The sequence below is a fragment of the Macadamia integrifolia genome, chromosome 11, assembly GCF_013358625.1.
Source record: "Macadamia integrifolia cultivar HAES 741 chromosome 11, SCU_Mint_v3, whole genome shotgun sequence".
Lineage (NCBI taxonomy): Eukaryota > Viridiplantae > Streptophyta > Magnoliopsida > Proteales > Proteaceae > Macadamia > Macadamia integrifolia.
This window is the reverse complement of record NC_056567.1, coordinates 12,626,395-12,644,794: the sequence shown is the minus strand read 5'-3', so window position 1 is coordinate 12,644,794 and position 18,400 is coordinate 12,626,395. Positions and strand designations below refer to the sequence as shown.

At 44.7% G+C, this 18,400-nt stretch overlaps 1 pseudogene; it reads left to right on the top strand.

Annotated features, from left to right (window-relative positions):
* The first annotated feature begins 17,481 nt into the window (after window positions 1-17,481).
* LOC122094470 lies at window positions 17,482-17,599 on the top strand (annotated as a pseudogene).
* Window positions 17,600-18,400: the final 801 nt, after the last annotated feature.

Sequence of the window (18,400 nt, the reverse complement as noted above, 5' to 3'; positions counted from 1 at the left end):
TCGTGCGAGAGCTGTGCTGCGGGACAGCACTTCTGAGGCCGTGCTGAGCTCCACTTCTGAGGCCGAGCTGAGCTCTTCTATGTGATGCCGAGCTGGGCACAACCCTTGATGCCGAGCTGAGCTCCAGCCTTGAAACCGAGCCGAGCTGTGTACTCTGATGGTTTTTGATGATTTCCTGTATATACTTGATATATGAATTGTACTTTTATTGTGTAACTATCATGCCTTCGGGCCCACATGTATATAATTATTGTATCACAATTCGGGTATCAAGTATATGGGATTTATTCACAGGTAAAACTTAGTCTTCCGCTGATTTGATGAACTTATGTTAGTGTGCATATGCTGTGGTGGAATACAGTATCTGATGATCCTGGCAGGTTTGGGTTAACCGGTGTTAACTCGGTCACCGCTCCGGTTCAGCGTGAACGGGGTGTGACAAACGGTGGTATCAGAGCGTGATGCTCTGCTCCACTCACAGCATACCATTAGAATCCCGTAGACTCTATAATAGGAAAATGGGGTTGGGCTAATATAAAAGCTTTAAAGATTAAAAGCTAAAGAAAGAAAGTATAAAAAGGGATTGCATTATATATTGCATTCATGGCATGCGTGAGTATAGATAAAAAGGGGATTAGGTTGGTGATGTAACCTATAGAGTACTATTTCGACGAAATTTCGGCAGCATAACGGCGTAAAATGGGATTTCCAAAAAATTTTACACAAATACCTGATAAACAACAGATAATAAATATAACAAAGATCACAGATGGCAAAATACATCACAACAAAATCACACAAGCACTCCACATATGTAATCACCACAAAAAAAAACCCACCATCCAAAGATATATTATTCCATAAATGAAACCAGTTACAATACATATACAAGGAATGAGAATAAATAAATATACAATGTCTACAAAAAGGGAGAAAACGGGTAAACAGCTAGTGTGGGCGAGCCAAGCCCTCACTGGTCGTCATCATCGTCGTCGATGATCACCACGTTCGCCGGAGGCCTGGAGTTGACGTCGAAGCGGTGATCGTAATAATCGAACCTCGCGTTCACCAGCCGTACCTCCCTCCGAAGCCGGCCAAAATCTGTTGAGATAGCGTTGGCCCTGGTGTCCAAGTCCTGACCCAGCCTAAGGAAGGAATCCTCCAAGGTGGTCTGCCTCTCCATAAGGCGTTCCTCCCTGGAGACAATCTCGTCCAGCCGCCTCAGTAGCTGAACCTGGCCATCCTGCAAGGCCCGCATGGAGGACGTCATGCCCTCGAAGTCGTAGGCACCACTCCCAGGTGGTGGGGCTCCATGGTGAGGCTGTAGCTCTAGAAGAACTAGGACCAGGACCTCTCGACTCCTGAGGCGCCTCCTCAGGGATGCCACCACCCATCAGATCCTCCTCCTCGTCCTGAGGAACGTAGTCCTCATCCTCCTCACTGGACTCCTCCTCCATGTGGACATCCTCCATAGGGGCAGCCCTCCTACCCCTACCTCTCTGAGCTCCTGATCTCGGAGGTGAATCCATGAGGGTCTGGAGACCCATCCTCAGGAGGTTTCTCCGGTCGAACCTATCAGCCAGAGTCTTCCCCTCCTCACCGCTTAGATCCACCCCGAAGAACTCGAAGATCCTAGTGAGGATCCTGCCGTAAGGGAATCCTCCATCCTCAAGGTGGGAAGTATGGTGCTCCATCGTCCTGAGAATAATGTAGGGGAGGCACAAGTGCTCGTCGCCTCCCTTTGCGGCCGTGAAAATGCAGAATGCAATGAAAGCCGCCATGAAACCCACCTAGTTCCGATGACCTCCTCTGGGGAGCAGGTTGAACTGGACCAACCGAGCAAATAGACGAACCTCAGGGTAGAAGGACGTCTCGGACTCCGGACGGGTGCTGCTACCACAGATAGTCTCGTAGATGAAGTCCGGCGTCGCCAGACTCATGAACGGTCCCAGAGGCTTACTCCTGGGAGGACTGTAGTATCGGTGTCCAGCTGCCGATATACCCAAGATACTGGCCAAGGTGCCCACCGTCAACTGGATGTCCACCCCCTTCACCAAGCTGCTGATGGTGAACTCCCCGTACGGATACGACACTTCTAGGTTACAATAGAACCGACGGACGAGCTGCTCGTAGCACGGTCGGTCTACATGAAGAATAGAGTCCCAGCCCAATGCTGAGAACCTCTCCTGAAGCCTAGCCTTGTGGAAGTCCTCGACTACCACGGTCTTCTCCATCTGACCCCTTCAGGAAGTTGGGCCAGTTGGCTGCGGCCTCGGCACTGAGGAAGTGCTCCTCAGCATAGTCTGAAGGGTCAGACTGGGCAGGTGCGGGTCTCCCTGTGCGAGGAGCTGAAGAGCTAGTCTCCGCACTCTTCCGCTTAGAAGCGGTGGTCTTGCGTCTAACGCCAAAGGAAGATGGTCCTTTGCCGGTGCGTGACGACATCCTGGCAATAAGAAAAGAAAGTAGGGATTAGTACAGTAATGGAAAATGACAGCATTAGAAAGGGGAAACCCAAAACCCGAATACTCGTAAAGTGAAAACGGCGACAAGCTAGAACGATAGGAAACCTATGACATGATGCACGGTAGTTGACAACGCATAGAAACATGCCAAAACAGTAAGATGACGGCAAAAGCAAAGAGCATAAATAAGATGAGGGAATTCAAGTCCATTGTGCAAATTCGAACATAGTGGAGAATAGCTTGAAACCCTAGGTCTAGAGCAAAATACCGTAGTAACGGGATCATGAAAGTGCAAGAACGTACCCAAATAGGCTATGGAATTCCAAGAATGCAAGTATGGGATGAAGAACCAAGGAAACCAATACAAAAGAGGGGTTTTCATAGAATTACATGGGGATTCCAAGCATAATGGAGGATTCATGAAATCTAAAGCATATCTAGCATAAATCAAATGGAATGCATCACAAAGGAGTCATCAATTGGAGAAAAAGAGTGAGAATTGAAGAAATCCCCAAATTTGGAAACCTAGGGCACGAATTGGGGTTTTCTCCAAATGAAGAGATAAAATTCCTATAAACTACAAATGACCACAGTACAAGCATCACAATCACATGGAAATACTATTCTATGGTGAAAAATATGAAAAGGAAACCTAAAAAGTAAAGCTTATACATGCATTCTACCCCAAATGGAAATTCTGAGAAAAGAAAAGGGGGAACTTACTTGGAAAAGGGAGAGATAAATCTTCTCTAAAGCGTTGAGTGGATGAGTAGACTCGCGAGTAGAAGCGCCGAGGAGACCTCCAAGATCGCCCAAGGAAGAAAGGAAGAAAGAGAAAGGAGATGGGGAAAGAGACAAGACAGAACAGGGTCTGTAGGGCCCTGTTCGTGTTTTTACACGGGCAAGACCGGCGGGTATAACCGGTGGGCCCCTACCCGCCAGTGCCACCCGCCGGTTTGAGGCACTATAATCGGCGGGTATGACCGGCGGGCCCCTACCCGCCGGTGCAGCCCACCGGTTGTGAAAATTGGGAAATTTTGAAAATTGTTTTTTCCCTTCTCTCCTGCTAGCATGATTTCATTGATTTTCACTATTGATATTATTCCTATGATTAATGTGCTATGTTCAAGTGGGACCATTGACATATCTGTTGGGGTCTTTGCCCTGTATCTTGGAATTAAGCTGCGATTATTTACAGGCTATCATACACTACAACACCTCATGTAATGGCATATGATTGTGTACCGAAATCAATTCTACGGTGTTTAACCAATATGGTGTGTGATGTGTTCCAGGTACAGGGATACGATGGTACGTACTAGATCCGGTAGTAATGCCCGAGGTACCTCGCGGGGTCCTCGTCGGGTCGGTCGACCACAAAATCCCAGGAGGTCCCGTTCTGTGGGGCATACCTCACCTCCACTACCTCCAGAGACCCTTGGTCAGGGTGGGGCACATGGGGACCCACCTATGACTTCACTCCCGGACCCTCCACCGGTCATTACACCGGGAGATGTTGCTACAATAATCCAGCAGTCCCAACAAGCTTTCCAGCAACAAATGCTTCAGCAACAGCAAGCATTTATGACTGCCATCCAACAACAATTGGATTTTTCTCAACCGGGTCAACCTCCCCGGGTACTCACTCCACAGGACCCACCTGTAGGGTCGGGAACGGGACCACAAGTGGGGGGTGCACCTCCAATCCCACCATTCGGTGTTCCTCAGTATGGGATGCCTCCTCCATACTCCTACTATCCTGCCTATGCTCCTAACTTCCCGGTGGTGAGTAATACGTCAAGGGTAGTTGAGTCATTCAAGAGGAACTTACCACCGGTATTCTCTAAGGTGGGGAGTGATCCTCTGGAACCGGATCAATGGATCTAAGAATTAGAGAAGATATTTGAGGTGTTTGAGTGCACGGATGCCCAGAAACTCATTTGTGCTGGGTTGTAACTCAAGAAAGAGGCAAATTCTTGGTGGCAAGCCTCCAAGCCTATATTGTTGGCTGCTCATCCAGAACCCACTTGAGAGCAGTTCAAGGAGTTGTTTTTGGACAACCATTATCCGCGTAGCTTCAGAGACCGAAAGGAGACTGAGTTCATGGCCTTAACTCAAGGAGGTAAGACTGTCCTTGAGTACCAACAACAATTCAAGAGTTTGTTCCATTTTGCCCCAAGGCATATGCGAACAGCTGGAGAGAAGGCAGCAAGGTTCCTAAAAGGCCTAAAAGCATCTATTGGGTCTGTGCTTGAGGTCTTGGATTTGACCGAATATGGCCAGATTGTGCAGAAGGCCAAGACCATGGAAGATAAGCAGAAGGGTGAACAGTCCCTCACCCCTGGACTATGGAAGAGAACAAATCCATTCCCGGATATGAGAAATTCCTCCAAGGCATACCGCGGATCATACAGTTCTGGGCCTATGTATAGGCAGCCCTATAGGCCATCTGGCTACCCTCCTAGGCCCGTTGGTGGTTCGGGTTCCACCTCTTTTCGCCCGAACACTAGTGTGGCACCTACATCTCCAAGGCCACCTCGACCTCCATCTGCAACGGGTCAAGTGCAGAGGGGCCCCGCTTCGATTCCGACATCTCAGATTCGTTGCTTCAATTGCCATTCATATGGGCATTATGCGAAAGACTGTCGGGCCAAACCAGCCTTGCCCTCCAGTCAGCCCTCTGCGTACCGACCTCCCTTACCTCGAGGCAGTCAACCGCAGGGAAGGATGTATGCCCTATCAGCCGAGGAAGCTGAGGCTAGTACAGAAGTTGTAGCAGGTACATTTTAAATTAAGAAATTCATTATGATTAATATTGATGACCTGCTGAAATTATATACATTGTTATACTAGGTATCCTACCCATATCAGGCATACCAGCCTATGTTTTATTCGATTCAGGAGCTACTCATTCATTCGCATCTAAGAGATTTGTAGAGAAACTTGGGATGTCACCCAGGATCCTAGACCATGGAATGATTGTTAGTATGCCTACTGGTAAAGTTGCACAGTTGAAGGAAGTGTATGGGCCGTGCCCAGTGGAAATTAGTGGGAAGAACTTTGATGCACAACTCATTAAGTTTAATATGCAGAATTTTGATGTTATATTGGGTATGGATTGGTTATCGGCTCATCGAGCTAATATGATCTGTGCTGAAAAGCTAATAAGGGTGACAGATGACGAAGGGGAAGAATTGGTATACCGAGCAGATCCCATGAAAAGAGTGAAGAAGGTCCTTGTCTCCACTCTTCAAGCGGTAAAGTTGCTAGAAAGTGGATGTCAGGGTTACATAGCATCGGTACTCGATGTTGATGCAAGAGTTACACCTCTAGAAGAAGTAAAGGTGGTTAAAGAGTTTCCCGATGTTTTCCCAGATGATCTGATGCATTTACCACCTGATAGAGAGTTGGAGTTTGCCATAGACTTGACTCCTGGAGCAGCCCCGGTATCTAAGGCTCCATACAGGATGGCACCAGCTGAATTGAAGGAGTTGCAGATGCAGTTGCAGGAACTATTGAAAAAGGGGTTTATTCGCCCAAGTGTTTCACCTTGGGGTGCCCCGGTGTTGTTTGTCAAGAAGAAGGATGGTAGTTTGCGTATGTGCATAGATTACCGGGAGTTGAATAAGCTAACCATTAAGAACCGGTATCCATTGCCACGCATTGATGATTTATTTGATCAGTTGCAGGGAGCCAGGGTATTTTCAAAGATAGACCTTCGGTCCGGCTATTATCAGCTCAAGATAAAGAACAGTGATATACCCAAAACAGCATTTAGGACTCGATACGGTCACTATGAGTTCCTAGTGTTATCTTTCGGGTTAACTAATGCACCGGCAGCATTCATGGATCTAATGAATCGGGTATTTCAGGATGTGCTCGACAAATGGGTAATTATTTTTAGCGACGATATCTTGATCTACTCCAAGACCGAAGAGGAGCACACTCAACACTTGAGAATGGTGTTACAGAGATTGAGGGATCAACAGTTGTTTGCCAAGTACAGCAAGTGTGAATTCTGGCTTGAACAAGTTGGATTCCTGGGGCACGTAGTATCTAAAGCTGGAATCGAGGTAGATCCTGCTAAGGTGAAAGTAGTAGTGGAATGGGAAAGCCCCAAGAATGTTACCGAAATTAGAAGCTTCTTGGGTTTGGCTGGATATTACCGGCGCTTCATCGAGAATTTTTCCCGAATCTCAGCACCAATGACCAAGTTGACTAAAAAGGGTGTGACATTCGACTGGGCAGAGGAATGTGAGAAGAGCTTCCAGGAATTGAAAGAGAAGTTGGTGACTGCCCCTGTGCTGACTATTCCTGAAGGCACAGGTGGAATGACAGTTTATACCGATGCTTCCAAAGTTGGTTTGGGTTGTGTTCTCATGCAACGCGGTAAGGTAATAGCGTATGCATCCCGACAACTAAAGGAATATGAGAAGAATTACCCCACTCATGACTTGGAACTAGCTGCAGTCATTTTTGCCCTTAAGATCTGGCGACATTATTTGTATGGGGAGAAGTGTGAGATATACAGTGATCACAAAAGCCTGAAATACTTCTTCACCCAGAAGGATCTGAACATGAGACAGAGAAGATGGCTTGAACTCATGAAGGATTATGACTGCGATATTCAGTATCATCCCGGCAAGGCTAATGTAGTGGCAGATGCATTGAGTCGGAAGACACAGACTGTGTCGCTCTCACACTTAGCAGTCAGCTCACCACTCGTGCAAGAGGCGATGCTAATGGATGAAACCCTCTTGTATGAAGGGGCAACCTTAGGGCTTGAACCTCAACCAGAAAACCTTAAATGGTTGACTGTATCCTTGACGGCTCTACAGGTGCATCCGGCAATTCGGCAAGAGGTGATAATGAAGCAACCTTTAGATCCTGAATTGCAGCGGATCAGAGTTAAGGTTCAAGACCAAACAATGAACGACCCAGATTTTACTTTAGCCAGTGATGGGGCATTGATGTTTCGAGACAGATTGTGTGTACCCGATGATTTGGATATACAAGATAAGATAGTGAGAGAAGCACATAGCTCCGAGTACTCACTTCACCCAGGAAGTACCAAAATGTACAAAGACCTCAAACAAAGTTACTGGTGGCCAAGCATGAAAGTCACCATAGCTTTGTATGTGGCGACTTGTCTTACCTGCCAGAAAGTAAAAGCTGAGAGGCATCGACCTTATGGTACCCTTCAGCCACTCCCAGTACCAGAATGGAAGTGGGAAAGGATTACAATGGACTTCGTCACCGGACTACCAAGTACACCTAAGGGAATGGACGCGATATGGGTGATCGTGGATCGGCTTACCAAGACTGCTCATTTTATTCCTATCAAGACCAAGTTCTCCATGACCAAACTAGCACAACTTTACATGGACAACATAGTGCGTTTCTATGGAGTGCCAGTGAGCATTGTTCAGATAGGGACCCAAGGTTCACTTCCAGATTTTGGAAAAGCTTACAGCGTGCCTTGGGATCACAACTGAATTTGGGTACAGCTTTTCACCCACAGACGGATGGTCAGTCGGAGCGAACCATACAGATATTAGAAGACATGCTCAGGGCATGTGCAATGGAGATGAGTGGCAGTTGGGAAGAATATATACCTCTTATGGAGTTTGCATATAACAACAGTTACCAAGCTACAATTGGGATGGCTCCATATGAGGCATTATATGGCAGAAAATGCAGGACTCCTTTGTATTGGGATGAGGTAGGTGAACGTCGAATGTTAGGACCTGAGATGATACAGATGACTTGTGACAAAGTCGACGTTATTAGAGAACGGATTAAAGCAGCTCAGTCCCGTCAAAAGAGCCATGCGGACACCCGCAGGAAGGATATTGAATTTCAGCCAGGAGAAAAGGTATTTCTCAAGATCTCTCCTACTAAAGGTTTGCAAAGGTTTCACAGAAAGGGGAAGTTGAGCCCAAGATACATCGGACCATTTGAGATCTTATCCCGGGTTGGCTCAGTAGCCTACAGGCTTGCTCTCCCTCCTTCACTTGGGGATGTTCACAATGTATTTCATGTATCCATGCTGAAGAGATACGTGCATGATCCATCTCATGTACTACCCGTGGAACCAGAGTACCTAGAAGCTGATATGACCTACACAGAACAGCCAGCTAAAATTTTGGACCGGAAGGTGAAAACCCTTCGCAACCGCTCCATTTCCTATGTAAAGGTGCGATGGGCTGGTCACTCACTTGAAGAAGCATCTTGGGAGGTAGAAGATGAAATGCGAGCCAAGTACCCTCATCTTTTTGACCAACCAGGTACGCAATTTCGAGGATGAAATTTTTCAGAAGGGGGGTAATGTAATACCCTACTTTTTAAACCCGGTCTGATTAAGCGGGTGAACCGATTTAACCATGCAGGAACCGAGCCAGAGGAAATTAGAGTGGGCTCCTTATGGGCTATGATGGCACGGGTGACCTTAAACACCGGCTGGCTCGACAAGTCCGAGCCAGTGCCAGAAGAGACAGGAGTGCCCAAGCCGTGTACATGCACCTACCATAAGGCTATGTACGGATAAAGCAGGTATTGTAGCCGTATTTTAAGGTATATACGTATGCTACATCGTATGCCTGGGGTGGGGTTCGCGCCGAGGGCCGAATTCGATCAAAATCCCAAGTTTTGGCCCTCAGGTGGGTATACAGGTGGGTACACCCACCCACCTGAGTGACCCATCCATGTGCAATGTTCACTTATTAGGAATTATATATAAAGCTTTATGATTTTCTCTTCTTTCCATTTATTACCCCCGTACGTTGGTGAGAAGAGTAAAGAGGAGAGAGAAAAGAAAGGGAAGAAGAAAGGAAGAGAAGGAAGAGGAAGAAAAGAGGGGTTTTAGCGGCGCCGAAGCTCGATCTTCCCATTCCAGTGCCGGGGGAGTGATCTTCAACTCTAGATCTACAGTTAGAGGTAAGCAAAGTTGGGTTTTGTGAACATTCACCATACCCAAGCTTTAAAACCCTTGATTCGAGTATGGTTTCTTGAGATCTTGTAAATCTCCTTTGAAATGATGAATCTAAGGTTTAATAGATGATTTATGTGTTGATCTTGAAGGATTTGAAGAGATATTGACAAGGTGGAAGGAACATTGTGGGTTTGAAGTGATTTGGAGGGTTTGAAGTCGTTCTCGAGCAAAGAAGGTAAGATGGTTTTCCCTCACTTGAATCTAACCTAGATCTAGGTTAGAACCATCCTATAGGACCTTGAAGGCGTGAAGAATGGGTGGAGAAAAGCCCCATTTGAATCCCCAAAGAATGGAGAAAGTTGGGAAGAAACAGGGTGTTTCCCGCCAAGACCGGTGGGTATACCGGTGGGCCCCTACCCGCCTGTGGGTACCCACCTGAGAAGGGGGAGCCTTCGGGCCCAACCGGCGGGCCCTACCGGTGGGCCCCTACCCGCTGGTCCTAGCAGGGGTCCCTGGCCCAACCGGCGGGTACAACCGGCGGGCCATACCGGCGGGCCCCTACCCGCCGGTCCCAACCAGTGGGTATACCGGTGGGCCAGACTACCCACCTGTCTGACCCACCCGTGTGGCCCCGAAGGTGATTCTTACGTCCGATTGGACCCAAATAGGACGTGTGACCTTCTTTTGACGTTCTAAACATGATTTTATCATCGGATTTCATTAATTTTGATTCTAAAATGGTGAAGTACTAACCCCGCTCAATTATGTTAGGTTCACCAAATCCTACCTGATTCGCTCCGGATCTCACCCGTACCGAACGAGAATCCTTGTCCACTACAGGTAAGTGGAGAGAGGACATTTGGCCTTGTTTCAAGGCATTGTTTGGCATTCATTTAAATATATCTAATCTAGTCATGTCATCATGAATATGCTATGTAGATTAGTCATTCCACACATTGATACGCATATCTGCTATGTTTACTTTTCAAATGCCGATTGAATGAGATGTTTATATGTTGGATGTGGACATCATGGTGCATAATGCATTGATAGACTAGATGCCGTAGTCGGCTTGGAAACGAATGCATTGGTGGCCCGTGGAATGGGACACTGTGGCACTATGCAATCGTACTATTGTCATATAGGAGCATGCGGTATTAGGATTCTCACCATCCCGTGCTACGACCCTTCCCAACAGGGGTTAAGGTGTTGGGTTACCATTTGGGGGGAAGCAGGGGTCGCGGTTGTCGGACACTGTGGCGGTTAGGCATTACGCCCGACGAGTCATGTAGGACAGTCGACAACCCCGGTGGTACATTCAAGAGGGCCAATCGTACTGCTTTTAAATTGCTGGAGTCAGCACCTTTATTTTTAGTCATTTACATTTCTGTTGAGAGCCGATGGACGAAATTGTCTTTACTTTTCCGAGTACTCATGGTGGGCCTTCTCCGACAGCCCTATGGGCGTATCGCGGGAGGGAGTTCGCGGCTCGTACCCGGAGTATACGCGCACTGTGGTTGTAGTAGCACTAAAACCAAGGACTTAGTAATGTTGCTTAGGTGGATGTGATTTAAAATGTATAGCATAGCATGTAGTGCATATAATGTGTTGTGATGTGTGGACTGTTGTGTGTGGTCCATCTTTCTACTTACTGAGCTAGTGAGCTCATCCCACGTGTACACCCCTTTTTAGATGATTTTGCAGGTCATACATCTGAGGAGTATGGGGTGGGTCCCACAGTCGAGTTTCCTAAAGAGGACTGGTGGACCTCTGAGGAGTTAGAGCACGGCGCCGACTGCTCATGTGAGAGTTGTGTTACGGGGCTCCACTTCTGAGGCCGAGCTGAGCTCTTCTATGTGATGCCGAGCTGGGCACAACCCTTGATGCCGAGCTGAGCTCTAGCCTTGAAACCGAGCCGAGCTGTGCACTCTGATTGTTTTGATGATTTCCTGGATATACTTCATATATGAATTGTACTTTTATTGTGTAACTATCATGCCTTCGGACCCACATGTATATAATTATTGTATCACAATTCGGGTATCAAGTATATGGGATTTATTCACAGGTAAAACTTAGTCTTCCGCTGATTTGATGAACTTATGTTAGTGTGCGTATGCTGTGGTGGAATACAGTATCTGAGGATCCTGGCAGGTTTGGGTTAACCGGTGTTAACTCGGTCACCGCTCCGATTCAGTGTGAACGGGGTGTGACATACGCTGACCTCCCCGAGGGTGCGGGCATGACAAGGAGTCCCTCGCTAAATGATTTTACTTCGAACATGATGCATGATGCATGATGCGGTTAACGAATACAATTACAAACATGGGGTTAGCCAAACACATTTTCAAACAAATGTGATGGAAAATGTTCTTGCATTTAAAGGTAGCATCTAGTATTGGATGCTTGACATTTGTCCCCAGCAGAGTCTCCATTATGAGGGTAGCGGCTGGAGATGGACTGATGTCCCTTCCCTTAGGGGGGAAAGGACTTGGATCCCGTCCTCTCCCCTCTCTCTTTCTCTTTCATATGAGGGGAAGGGGTTCATGTCATATGTGCTTACCCTGCGGGCTCCGCACCACCATATCGCTGCTCGGAGATACATTAGGGCTTATTTAGCAAGAGTGTAAAATTCATCATTTGAGATGGGGGTTTGATGATGGTCCAATACGGGGATCAGGATCATACAAATGGGGTTTAGAGTCACCACCTAGGGTTATGGCCTAGGACCCAGAGGTGGGCCCAATTCCTGAGAAAAGGGCCCAAAGTTTGGTCTGGTCTAGAGATTAAGGTAAGTGTCAGGTTGTAGAATTGGGAAGGTGTTAGGCACCCAATCTACCCAGTTCGACCGGTCTTCCTACTAGATGCTTAAGAACAAACATTTTCCATAATTATTACTATTCCACATGCATGGCTAAGTTATCACATATATATACATTAATTGAATTCAAACTACTATATACACTAAAACAAGGTCTATATAAAGTCTACATGATGATAATTGGGTTGAGAAACTGTACCTGAACTTAACCCCTATTTTGGGTCAAGAGGGATGGGCCCCTGATTAGTACCGGCTCGGACTATGTTTCGTGTTGTCCTGACTCAGGGGATCATAGTCTTGACCTCCAACTTCCTTTCTTGAGAGATGTTGACTGTGATGGTATGCGGACAGAGTTCTGGCTAGGAATGGTTACTTTTGGGTTTGGGTTTGGGTTCAGACAGAACTTCGGCTAGGGAAGGCTATTTCTAGATTTGGATTCGGACAGAGCTTTGCCTAAGGAAGACTATTTCCAGGCTTAGGATGAGGTAGCACTCTGGCAGACCTTCAGCTGGGGATAGGATAGGGGAGGGCTAGGCTGAGGTGGTACTCTGGCAGAGCTTCTGCTGGAGATAGGCTAGGGGAGGGCTAGGCTGAGGTGGCACTTCGACAGAGCTTCCGCTGGGAATAGCTATTTCTAGAAAGATCTAGAGGCACTCTTACAAGGCTTCCGGTAAGAACTGCTATTTTTGGAAAAAAATAGATTGACCTAAAAATGGACTGAAGATCTCCAAAGTCCAGAAGAACACTTTGAAGATTCGAACTAAATTCCGGATCTTAACAAAGATCTCTTCGTAGACCTAAAGAACCTCAAAGGGGTGGTTTCTATTTCTGGTAAAAGTCTAGAACACTCAAAGGAGGGGATTGAAGGACGCACCACTTTTGGTAAAAACTGGATTGGACTAAGAACTTGGATTGAAGGTCTTCAAAGTCCTGAAAAACACTTCAAAGATCCGAACAAGATTTTGGATCTTGACAAAGATCGCTCTGAAGACTAGAAGAAACTCAAGAAGGGAAGGGGAGGAGAGAGGGTAGAGCTTCACTACTATGGAGTGAGGTGGGGTTGTTTGGTGTGTAAAATCCAAAGGAGGGGGTATTTATAGGTTTTTTTGGCCAATGGGAAAGAGGGAAGATCTTTATCCAACGGACGAAAGAGGGTTTTTTTTCCTAAAATGGGTGAAGTCAGATTTTATCCAATGGATAAAAGGGGTTTTTGGACTACTATGGAGTGAGGTGGGGTTGTTTGGTGTGTAAATCTAGAGGGGGGTATTTATAAGTTTTTCTGGCCAATAGGAAAGAGGGAACATCTTTATCCAACAGACGAAAGAGGGTTTTTTGCCTAAAATGGGTGAAGTAGGCTTCTATCCAATGGACAAAAGGGGTTTTTGGACTAAAACGGGTGAAACGGGCTTTCATCCAATGGGTGAAAGGGGGTTTTTGGGAGAAAGAATCCTTAGCCAAAAAAGTGGGATTTTGGTTTCAAGTGGGTGAAGGGATTCCAGGCTAGTGGAAAACCAATCTTAGCCACTATCGGTGGCACGCAAGATTATGCCAAAGTGCACGGGGCATGGTTAGTATAGGAGAGTAGGCAATGCGGGCAATGTCATGGGTGTGCGGTGCATGGCACGCGGGTAGTGGCATGTGGGTGTGTAGTGCATGGAATGATGCCATGGCATGGGTAGCAACTTGCAAAGGGGGCATAGGAATAGGCAATAGATAGGCAGGCTGGGCAGTAGCTAGTGTGCGCATGTGTGCGGGCTGGCCTATCGGCCAGCACACAGGTGTGCAGGGTGGGGGCGTAGGTCTGCTGGGCTGGTGTAAATTATGATTTTCTAGGGAAGATTGTGGGAGATCCGACAGTCCAATTTTGATGTGCCTTATATCGTCGGAATCATATTTTTGAGTACTATCCATCTATGCAGTCATCTCGACCAGATTCCTCTGTTTATAAAAATTCAAAATTGGACCCTCTTCTCTTCGTGCTAGGGTTTCAGGTAGGAGAATGTTTTCATTATCATCTCTATTGATTGAAAGCCGAAAGTCGCATCCAAGGTCCATATTTCATCATAGCTGGAGGTGTCACACCCTACCTCCAATAAGCTAAGGCATGTGACACTGGATATCTCATCGTATTCAGTCAGCCTATTTCTCTAGGATCTAGACTAGGGCAGATCATAACACCACCACAATTACACTATGAAAGATCAGAGTTTGTATACATATGCACAGTCTAGCAAAAAAAATATCTCACATAAGCTCCAGTGCCAACTAAGCGATAAGATATATTTATAATTATTCAGATGAGAGTTACATATCTTACAAAAAGAGAATATTCACAGTTTACAGTATCTCAGTAGTAGACTATACACATCAGAGTATGCATCAACAGGAATATATACATAAAAGATATAGAAATAGTCCATCCTACTCCTCAGAAGAACAGGCCTCCAAAGGCATAGTCATCACATTCATAGGCGGGTCCGTGATCGAGTTTATTTTCTGGAATATGGGCCATGTGATCCATGGCCATTGTCTCATAATCAATGCCGGGAGTTGGTAGAATACCGCCTTCATCATCTGTAGGATCAAAGGAAAGGGGGTGAGCACTGGTAGTGCTCAGTGAAGGGTGTGAGAGAACAAGCACACATATCCATATGCAATACAAGCTCCACACATAGAGAATAATGCTCATGAGTCTATTTAATTAACTATACAAAATTCCAAATCCATTACTAAGTCTTATCACCTATGGAAATAAGTGCTAACAACGTAGGTGGTATACCGTACCCTGTACGTTGGACCTCAAGTATACAAGCTATGCCACAAGCAGGAGCTAACCAATGTCAGTATGGGTCTCGGGTCACACCGGCTAACCCCTAAAAGGTAACCTTGTATCATAAATATATTCACAGGCATACAGTACGTCATATCGTGTCTCACATCCATAACTGATACCACACATCTCATCACAAATGCACTGCTGATTAGGCAGCTACATAATTCAGGATTAGTCTATACCTAACCCCCTACGGACAAGGGGTGTCGTACTTGGGGTCGTGATACCTAAAACCTAGCATTCTAAATGAAGCATAGCCAATCATTGCATTCACACATACAAACATGGGCACCTACACATGACCCATCTCACCTTGCTTACCTTTCTCATTTCCATTCCATCCCACTCCATCACAATAGTACCATCAAAGAATAAATGCAGGTAAATGTAAATGCACATACACCAGAAATTTAATGCATAAACAATATTAAAAAAATACCCCAAAAGAATGGGGGGGTTGAGAAGGGTATCCACTCACCTTGTTATTCAATTTTGGCAATTTCACTTCTTGGATTCAGGAAAATTGCCATACAGTCATTTATGTTCCCTATTCAACAGATATTTTAAATAATTAGGTACATGAAAAAATCTTATATTTTACCGACTTGCTTTAAGTATGGCATTCCCATACCCAACCTATTAGGTTTTTGTCTATTCCTTCCCATATACGTATTGATTCCTTGATTTCTTAAACTTTTTCTATAGTAGAATTAGATATAGAGAATCACTAATAGATCCTCATTGGACGAAGGGGTTTCATCCATACTTATAGTCCTCAAGGTCATATGAAATTCCAAACATTGGACCCTACAGTCATGGGTTATGTTTCTCATTAATTTTATATATTCAAATACAAACTTATGTCCAAAGGTCTAGTAACCTGTTATATAGCCCATTTGGCTTCGGGACCCTAACAGGTGGGTTACTTGGGTCAAAACCAATTGGCTGGTTGGGACCCACCGGTTCTCCATATATTGCAGAATCAGATTCTGCTAGGCTATTCTGCTTATTAGAAACCAAAATTGGGGTTAATTCCTTAGTCCAGGGTTTTAATTTTGTATACTGGGTCTAAGTGCATGTTTGGGGCTTCCACTTGACCCATCTCCTAGTTTCAATTGAGTATACTTAGGGCTGATACACCCTATTTTATAGAAATTTTAGAATTAAATTGGGAAGTAAGGTAATTGCACAGAATTGGGTCATTTCTTTCAATCTTAGCCCTAAATTAGAGTTGATTGTGAGAGTCATACGATTGGTATTCCAACCCTAATCAAGCTTGGTAACAGGCTTCAGGGAGGAATTCAAATCAATTCTCATAAATCCCAAATTCTAAAATTCTACTCATAGGTTTTAGCAGAATTACCTACTTGATTAGTCCTATTCCAATTCCGATTGCATAGAATTTTACTTGGTTGGTGAAAACCCTATGTTCCAGGGTTCACAAGGATGAGTTTCATTCAATTAGAACCTCTGAACCCTTATCAAAATTAGGGTTTCTTCTATAGGATAGTAATTTAGTTCTTATGAACTTGATTACAGTCACAAAATCTATATTCCAGCCCTAATTAAACTTGTAATAGAATTTTAGGAAAGAGTTTAATTATATTCTCATAAAAATCTCAATTCCAATATAGAATAAATTCTACGCTAAAGCTTTTAGGAAGAATTTTACCTAATCAGTCCTATTCCAGCTTCAATTACATGGAATTCTACTGAAATGATGATTACACTTTGTTCTAGGGTTGATAAGAATAGATTCCCTCTAATTCTCAGCCCTTATTTCTTCTAAGATTTAGGGTTTTTACTACTGGGAATGAATTATGCTCATAGGAGCTCCCAATTAGGAAAAACCCTAAACCTTACCCTTTTAATTAATGATTTCTCAATTTTCTACTGTGCTGGGTCAGTGGTACATACCTGAGGGCAGAATTATCTAGCAAAATTCTCAGGTGAAGGAGTTCTTCTCTTACTTCTCCTTCCTCCTTCCTTTCCTTTTCTTTTCTTCTTCTTCTTCCCTTTTCTCCTCTCTTCTTCTTGCTGTACTTCATAGTAGGAATCGATTTAAGTGAGAAATATCTCACCCTAACCCTTATTAGCCTATTTAGAACCTAGCCCAAACAGTCTTAAAGGTCTGTTTGGCTAGACCCTTATTAATCCTTATATAGGCAGCCCAAATAGACTTAAGGGTCTGTTTGGCTGGTCCACTATGTTATATATATATATATATTAATGCTTAACTAACTATTATATAATTAAATTTATAATTTATTTCCCTCACTTAATTGCTAACCTTAAAATATACGTTTCATACCTTATTTAACCTTATTTACATAGGGGAAAATGGGGATTTTCATAGTAGGGGTGTGGGCCCCATAGTGTAGAAATCTAAAAATTATGTTATGTCAGTCCAACGGGCTGGCCGGCCTATCGGTGTGGGTGCGATCATACTAGCATAGCTGCACCAAATCCCATCAAAACTCTGTAGTTAAGCGTGCTTGGGTGAGAGTAGTGCTAGGATGGGTGACCCCCAGGGTAGTTCTTATTTGCACTCCCTCTTTTATTTATTTATTTATTTTTTATTCTTAGTCTTATAATTAACTTTACCTCTTTGTCCATACCTCTTGATGAGTTTCCCAATGGTGTTGGTAAGTTGCACAGGAGCAAGTGGGGTCACTTCTGCCTTCTTGGCACTTTAGAGCTACCAACCATGCCAGCATTGGCTTTCTCTACTCTTTCTTCTTACCTATCCACAAGTAGGGGTATAAATATTAGATTAGAGTGTTACAATTTTTCCCCTCCTTACAAAAAATTTCTTCCTTGAAATTTGTGAGGCATACCTGGTAATCCAAACAATTCTAGATATTTCTCTTTAACCTCATCTTCCCTTTCCTAAGTGGCTTCTTGCTCTGGGTGGTTTCTCCATTTTACCTTCATATAAGAGATAGTATGGTTCTGGAGCTAATGTTCTTTTCTATCAAAGATTCCTTCAGGCTATTCTTCATAACTCAAATCATCATCAAGGTCCAATGATTCAATAGTAGGCAGTACATGCGAAGAGTCTGGAATATACTTCTTCAGCATTGATACATGAAAAATATTGTGAAACCTTTCCAACTTTAGGGGCAACGCTAATCTGTAAGCTGTCTGGCCAATCCGATCCAGAATCTTGAATGGTCCCACATACTTGGGACTCAATTTTCCTCCTTTTCCAAATCTTCTTATACCCCTTACTGGTGAGATTTTCAAAAAAACTTTATCACCCACATCAAATTCTAAAGGTTTTCTTCTACTATCTATATAGCTCTATTGTCTGGATTGAGCTGCTTTGATTCTTTCTCTTATTATATCAACCT